Source organism: Phocoena phocoena, chromosome 5 (assembly GCF_963924675.1).
Source record: "Phocoena phocoena chromosome 5, mPhoPho1.1, whole genome shotgun sequence".
Lineage (NCBI taxonomy): Eukaryota > Metazoa > Chordata > Mammalia > Artiodactyla > Phocoenidae > Phocoena > Phocoena phocoena.
The window spans coordinates 116,256,307-116,264,669 of record NC_089223.1 but is presented as its reverse complement, the minus strand read 5'-3'; the positions used below and the strand labels follow the sequence as shown (position 1 = coordinate 116,264,669).

Below are 8,363 nucleotides of genomic sequence, written 5' to 3'. Positions count from 1 at the left end.
TCATAGGGCATTCCCTGATAATTTTCTGTAAAACTTTACCCCATCCTTCTAGTTTCCCTAGCCAGCTTCATTTTTCTTATTAATACCTATCCTCTTATCTATTTTCTGATCCTTGAAGGCAGAGAACTTACCCATTTCTTTAGTTTCTATAATGCATCATCTGTATTAGTTCCTTTTATGTGGTTGGCTAGAGATATCTGTTGAATGAATGAATGCATACAGAAAGAGGCCTAAAGCAGCTGTGGATTCTGCCTATCCTGAAACACAGTAATGATGACAGTAGTTTCTGTGTTGCTAAACAGCCCTGTTGCTAAATGACAAAAAAACATTTTAAGCATTCTATCGCTTATCTAGTAATGGTTGAATAATAATTTAAAACTTTGAGCTGTTAAATTATTTTTTAAACTCTCTAAGAAGTCTATGCACAAAAGAGCCTTGGTATTTTTGATACCCATTAAAGTGGTGTAAATAGTAAACACTGAATCCTCAAAAGGTTACTTTAATACACACATCATTCCAAGGGACCGCAATGATGAGTTAAGTCAATGTTTTGCCACTATGTGCCATGGAATACTCACATCCTTTTCCTAATGCTAATCAATTCTCTATTCACTGACTTGAAACTCACTCAAATGAGACGATCCATTTCAAATTCCCATTTTATTTTTGTTTTTTCGGAGTGCGGGATGCCTGTAACTTCCTCCGATGTAAATTACTGTATTGGTCATCCTCCCTACACTATGTCAGTAGATTCCACTCTCACAAGTTTAAACAGGAAGATTTATCAAGAAATATTAATAAGCTTCAAGGAACAATTCTCAGACCACAACACAGAACTCTGTGGTTGAGCAACTAAAGCTCTGATACCCCCAGTACTTCCATCACAATTAGAAAAGGACTGTCATAATAATTTATCTTACTTTATTAGTTTTTACACTGTTTTGTTACTCAAAAAAGCTTTATTTTTTAATTTAGGTTTCTGATTCTGTGCTCATGCCTTCATCACTTTGACAATGTTTCTGTTCCTCACTAAAGAAAGCACACTTGATCCTGTCATGGACTTATTTTGCACATATGCATCCAAAGTAGGCCTCACTGACATGTTTTTTTTTTGTTTATTTTAAACTACCTCATAAGAATTTCAGTTCTCACAACATGAAGCCCTTAAAGTCAGCCTGTGCACAGCTCACATGCAGATGTTGGTGCTTTCCCAAACTTCCTGTTGGAAAGGTAAACAACTCTATTACCAGAGGTTCAGGACAGCCTAGGTTTGTTAGAGGCTATATTGTCAGGTAACTTACAATAGTACATCAAACACTGGACCATTCTGAATGCCTTTGGGCATATCTCTGGAGGAACAAAGGGTCTCCATTATTGCCAACCTCATGAACTCACTTCCCTTGCTTCTATGTGCTCCAGCAAGTTGGGTGCCTTATACCTGGCTGGTTTTCTGATGTAACTTACATGTGAATCAGGACTCACACAGGTGCATCAAGTTGGCAGAACCTAAGTCACATGTCTGCCAGCTAGCAGAAAAGGTGATTGGAAATGTAGGGTTTCAATTTGGGAAAGTAAGATTCACAATTTAGGCAGCTATTGAAATATAGAAAAGGTGCTTGATAGCTTTTAGACAGCTCTTGGTGGCAGATTGCTGCTAAACTTAGTATCCAACATCTAATAAAATAATAGCAAACACAAAGAGTTTACTGTGTACTCTTTGTACTATGTACAAATTTGTTTCTATGAATTCTGCATGTTAATTATTTTTATCAACGCATCTCCCCTGCATGATTGTTACCATTATTTATCCTATTTTATGGATGAGAAAACTGAATCATTGAGATTTTAAAGAACTTACCGAGGTCATATTGATTACACATGACAGAGCTGAGATTCAGACACAGGTAGTGGTTTAGAAGTCCAAATTCTCACTTTTAACCAAGATATGCATAGCCTTTCGCATATGTGTATATAAACATCATCAGCAAATCAATATGGAATAGGCAAGAGAAAAAGAAAAATGGGTAGAATTTGTGCATAAGAAAGTCACAGGAACTGAACAAAGATGGTTAATAAAAATGGATTATTAATGTTATAGACAGAGCTATGATATAATTATTCATATTTCTTTGGTCCCAATACACACATTAACTGGATAAACCATATTCATCTTAAGAAACTGCCTTAGACATCAATTTCTCAAACTTCATTTACTAATTCTTCAAATATATATTTCAAATCCCCTTCAAACTGCCCCATACTACTAACTATCAAAATAGTTAGTCCTTTGTTGTAATTGTTTAGTTTTTTGGTGTTAGCCTTAAGAGGACATTTTGACATGTCCTCAGTGGGGTAGTTAGCATTCATCACACATTAACCATTCAATAAAAGTTGTTATATATTGTTAAATGTAATAAAAATGTCTGCTATTGACTCTGTAAGAATTATTCAAAAATTCTAGTGCCCTTTCCCTTTAGAAATTTCTAATATATGGTGACAAAAAGTAAAATAACATACCTTCTCCACACTAGAACCTGCTCTAATCTCCTTACTTAGAGTTTTATTCTATAACATATATTAGCATGTTTATTAAACCAACAGAGATTGAAGTTCTTTGAAAGGAAGTAAAGAAAATACTACAAATTGTAATGATTCCTAATCAAAGCAGAAGATAATGAAATCTTGCCAGGCAAAATTCACCCACCTAGTGGATTATAATAGCAAGATGAAAAGAGAGGGAAAAAAAGATTCAAAGGGCTCTCATTTTCATGTTGAAAAAAAGCTATTCTTGGAAGATTAAATCTACCTTTGAAATGAAAGTGATTTAAAATCAGTCTCAATTAGGTTAAGTTGCACTTGATGGGATTTCCTTTCTCTAAAACTTCTTATATCAACTTCTTTATCTGATTTGACTATTGTGTGCTTTGCATATGAATGTATTCCTGTGTTAAGCTGTCTGAATTCATTTAAATTTGATTTAACTTGGTTAACACTAATAGTCTGTTTTGACCAACAAAAAAAATTGCTCTAAAAAATCGAAGACAGTAAAAGGACATGAAAGTTTTTATATCTGTCGGAAATGTATTGGCTATGAGATAGTTTTAAAATTGCACAGGTTGAACAACTCTTGTAGAAATTTTCATATGAAAAACAAGCAAGGGTGAGAATTTAGTACTAAAGAGCAATCACAACAGTACTGTAGATTGTAATGAGACATATGCTTTTTTTACCGAAGTATAGTTGATTTGCAATATCGTGTTTCAGGTGTACAGCACAATGATTCAGTTACACACACCCATATACACACACGCATACATTCTTCTTCAGATTTTCATCCCTTATAGGTTATTACAAAATATTGAGTATAGTTCCCTGTGCTATATGTTGGTTATTTTATATATACTTTTGATTTTAAAACAATATCTGTCTGCTTTTGAGAGGAACTTGTGTGTATTTGGTTCTTTGAGGGAGTACAGTCAAATTTTCCCAGAACCACACAAGACGCAACAAGACCAAGGGCTCTAGAAAATACCAGTGGGAAATGCTGATATGGGAGTCTGAATGAGTCTAACTGCAGGGGGTTTGGTTTCCTATGCTGAAGTCCGGGCTGAAATTCATTGTTCTCCAGCCATGGGACTGCTCAGGACTCCCTCCCACAGAGCCCCTCTCCTAAGGAGTAGACCTGAATATGGTGCTCTCTGGGTAGCTTGTTTCAAGAAAAGAAGGAGGGCAAAAGGGGAAGATTGACTTATTTCAAGAGTTCCTTTCCTAGGTTTCTAATTCTGTTAAGTCTCTTCTCTCTACTTGTGATCTAAGTGGAGGAGTATGTTAGGATCCAGCAAGATCCATAGTAGCGCATTTCCAGGAGGGTGAAAAAAGTGTTACTCTCCAACCGGGTAGATCTGACACTTTAGTATTAAGTTATTAAGGCCTGCAAAGTTACCATAGAGCACCATCTGAGAAATGGTATGTGCTATGAGAAAGGTGTTTGGAATCCAAGGTAGAGCTTGAAACTACTGGGCAGAATGAATTGACTGGTTAAGTGGTGTATATTTGCTTGATAAAAACAGATTCTATTAAAGCCTCATACTGGAGGGGAGAATACTATACCAACACAGGAAAACTGGGAGAAGAACTTAAGACACTATCTACTAAGGAGGGGCTTGGGGCAGTGGGGATGGGAGTGGAAAAATGAGGGCTTCCTATTCCTAGTGCTTTTCGTATATTTAAGACTTGCTTTGTTTTTTTCCTTTTCTGGTATTCATCTGTTCTCCTCTGCCTATTTTTCTCTTGGGATTTTGGTGTTTTTCTTACTAATTGTAGGAGTCTTTATATAGTAAGAAAATTAAGCCTTTGCTGTGATATGTGTTGTAAGTATCGCATGTTTTTTCCATGTGATCATTTCTCTTTTGACTTTGTTTAATTTATTCGTTTTATTTAAGGTGGTTATTTTAGGCACACAGGAAAAACATATATATATTTAGAAACAGAAAACTAAAGTACAGCTATTTCACAACTGGCATCAAGTATGTGTGCATGTGTGAAAGAGAAGGGGGGAGAGAGAGAGAATTATCCTTAATCTATTTCAGAAGTATGAACTTCATTTGAGGGCATTTAAAATTATTGATCTTAGTCAGTTTTTTTAGTGGTCATTTATTTCAGGAGTTGACTTTGATTTAGATTTTTTTTTTTCAACTGGTAAACGGTGTATACTTAGTACTTTACATTGATACCTATTTTGTCTTGTTTGTGTTGTATGTGTTTGTGAGAGCTGTTGGGATTGTATATATTTAGGAATTTAATTAGAGCTTTGGGGATTGGTTTGTGCAAAGGAAGGCATAACAATTGGTTCAATATACTTTTATGGATAATTTTTTCTGTGCAGTACATTTTATACCTTGACAAAATAAGCAATTTAGGGTATGCAACAATGATTTAGATATATTATCTCTATCTGCCAATTTTTACTTTATTTATATTTCACATCCACAATTTTAGTTTTCAGATAGATGATAATAGGATTTGGAGCTTAATGGATTGCTATGCTACTGTTTCAACTTTAATGAGATAGGTGATTAGTGAACTGCTACCTCTGCTTTCTAAACCAGTTGCTTTCAATGAGGCCCATCAGGAACACTTTGTGAGTAGGCATTGCTTACTTTCTTTTAAGCTTAAGTAGAGCCTTGTCACACATACTTTTTAAAGTTCATAGTAATAAATTTTCAAATGATCATGTAAACTGAAAACAGTTTAAATTTCTATAATCTGACAAGATATTTTAGAAGCTCATAATTTTATTAACATGTTGATCTCAACCAAAAAACACAGCTGTTTAATTTATACTACTGACCACCTTCTGTGCAATTAAACATATCAGTAAATGATAAAACTGCAGAAATTACATTAAAATAATGCTGTAGTCTAGAACTGATGATGAATCTATGCAACTCAGCCTAGTATAAAGATAGTCGAATTGACAGTAACTTCAACAGCTTGCATTTTCATCATTTATACCATATTTGAAATACCACAGAGTAGAAGATGGGTTTTAGCTTGGATAATTGACATCAGTGGAAAAGTGAAAATTGTTTCATGTGGCCCAGAAACCAGTCACCTAGTGAAAGTCCTAATTAAAATATAAGAAATATTTTAAACTACTATTGGTGAGTAACAAAGATGTAACAACCTTAAGTAGGTTCTATTTTATTATTTTCAATCTTTATATTTAGCTCCAAGATAAATTTTACAAGAGATGCTTGTGGAAGACAATGCTTTGTGGAATTGCTAATTCTGGTGTTTCATATAGAGGAGACAAACTATAGCAGATACAACACTTTTAGTTTCCATTACTTAAAATTATGAATACATATTTTTTCTTAAAAATAAAAAGTGGCATACACTGTACTTTAAGCTGATTTCATCTTTGTGCACTTTTTCTCTTTGGAGAGAAAAAATAAAGCAGTATGCACTGCCTAATTAAAATAAAGAAAATATCCAATAGGCGTATTGAGCCTTGAAGTCTTATTTTACAGATTACTTGATATCTATTTGTATATTATATCTATTTATAATCTATTTACAGATTACTTGAAATCTGGATTTGAGTCTTTAAAAAATAATTTTGAGTCTGCAGTGCTTGATTCCAGGTCTTTATGAGAAATGTTTAGATCCATTCAACCCAAATAACTAAGGAGCCCTGTGCTAAAACAAAATAGGCTTTTACAGCCTTTGTAGAAATAAGTGGTTCCTAACTAACCTTCCTGCTATGCTTGGCAAGCCCAGTATTTCCATTTTCCGTACAGTAACTAGAGTAATCCTTTTAAAATAAAAATCTTGACAATATCAGGTACCTGTTTCAAACATTAGATACTTCATACCATGGACTCCAAATCTGCCTCCAGGATTTCTTTATCACATTCTTATTCCATCTTTATCACATTTCAATTTCCCTCTTCCTAGTTGCAGTCTACCATGCTAACATTCTTTTCATTTCTTCAAAACAATAAACACATTCCTGCCTCTGATGTTTTAACTCTTGCTCCTCTCTTTGCCGGAAGTGCTCACTTTCCCAGGTATCTGCAGAGCTCACTTGATCCTTTGCTATGTGTCTCTGATGGGATGTCATATCTGAGAGCTTTTCATTCATCACTCTGTAAAACTGATATATTAGTCCCTCCCATATTCAAACTCTTTACCCCATTTTATTCTTTTTACATCACTTTTTAACTTACATTTCTATTTCTTTATTATTTTTCTCTTGCCACTGGAATGTAATTTGCATGTGTGAAGAAACTTTGCCCTTGTATTTACACTTGTACTCCCTATACATGTTTGCTATACAAATGATTACTAAACATTTTTTGAATGAATTAAATAGTAATTAAATGAAACAAATAGAATAGTCAATGAATTAATTATCTGTACTTTATGTAAAAAGTACTGACATTTGAAATCAACCTAAGGAAATTTTATGACAATATTGATGAGGTTAATGTTTGTATGCAAAAATTAAATTCCATAAAGGATGAGAGCTGTTTCTTCTCCCTTTCTCCATTCAGCTTTTTTTTGAGGGGGGGGTGGGGAATGGTGTAGTGGGGCTTTTCTTTTTGTTCTGAATTGCTTATACTAACTCAGGTCTAGGAACTTTGTTTTCTCAAGTCCTCTTGCCTATGTGGTTCTGGGTTGGAATTGGCCAAAACAGGAACATATGTGGGGTTTAGATGGTAAAAGTGAAGAGAAGGCCATTACTCTTAGATTGTCATGATGGGCAAACTGGGTGATACACAAATGCAGATGTGCCCAAAGGGCTTGAACTCCTATCTTGTCTTCCCAATCTGTGGCCCCACCCACCATTCAATAGTAACACAAGACAACTATCTAATATTTGACTGCAGCTTCCTCAGAGTTAGCCTCTTTCTTGGACCTCACTATGAAACTCTTCTTCGCAGACACACTGGGCTACCAGATATTCACAGCTTCTAAGCTTTTTCTATAGAATCATAAATACCCACTCACATCACTGCTTCAGGTTATTAGTTAGTGATTTTCTCAGGAGGTTATAGTTTTATATAATAGCCAGGATCAAACAGTATAGAAAGTATCTCTGACTGGCTACTTTGAAACTTTTCTTTTCCTAACTTTGCCACATTTGTGTAAGTACTCATTTCTATGGTAAACAACTTGTTCCCATAACACTGTTAGTGGCTCTGGTTTGATGACTAAACTCTGACTAATAAAACTTTTATGACTGAATACTTGTTATCTGTCATTATACTTCTCTATCCTGTTTGATTTTGGCCACTATATGTAAATATAACCTCATGAAAAACAAGTTGTACTATATATGTATTTGTATATGTATATGTGTGTGCATGGATGTATAGCAGAACTTAAAAAAATTTTTAATTAAGCAGAAAAAGGATTTGTATCCCTTTTCCTATCTTCAGATTGTTAGAGGAGTCTTCTACCATATTTTGTAACTCCAAAATGGTTATAAATTCTAATTTTGTATTTAATATGTGAAGATGCATAATCATTAAATCTAGTCAAACTGTTGTCACAGCACACTCTTCAAATTTGCTGAATCTCCAAAGTAAATAAAAATGCCTTAGTGAATTAGAAGACCTAACAAGGATACGTGTAAGATGCAGAACACATTTGATCTTAAAACAATCGTTTTTATTCTTAAAATCTGATCTACCAGATTAACGAAGTATTTTTCAGTTTTAACTGGAAAAAACAGAGCAAGTGAAATATTCTTCTCTACCATAAAAAATTAATGTTCACAAGAGCAGGTTGGTGGATTTGGTTTTCTTTTTGACTCTTTTTCTACTTGAGAATATATTTAGCCTACCGGAATATAA

The 8,363-nt window shown here is 34.2% G+C and overlaps 1 pseudogene; it reads right to left on the bottom strand.

Annotated features, from left to right (window-relative positions):
• Nucleotides 1-931: 931 nt before the first annotated feature.
• On the bottom strand, nucleotides 932-1,326 carry LOC136123249 (large ribosomal subunit protein eL34-like; annotated as a pseudogene).
• Nucleotides 1,327-8,363: the final 7,037 nt, after the last annotated feature.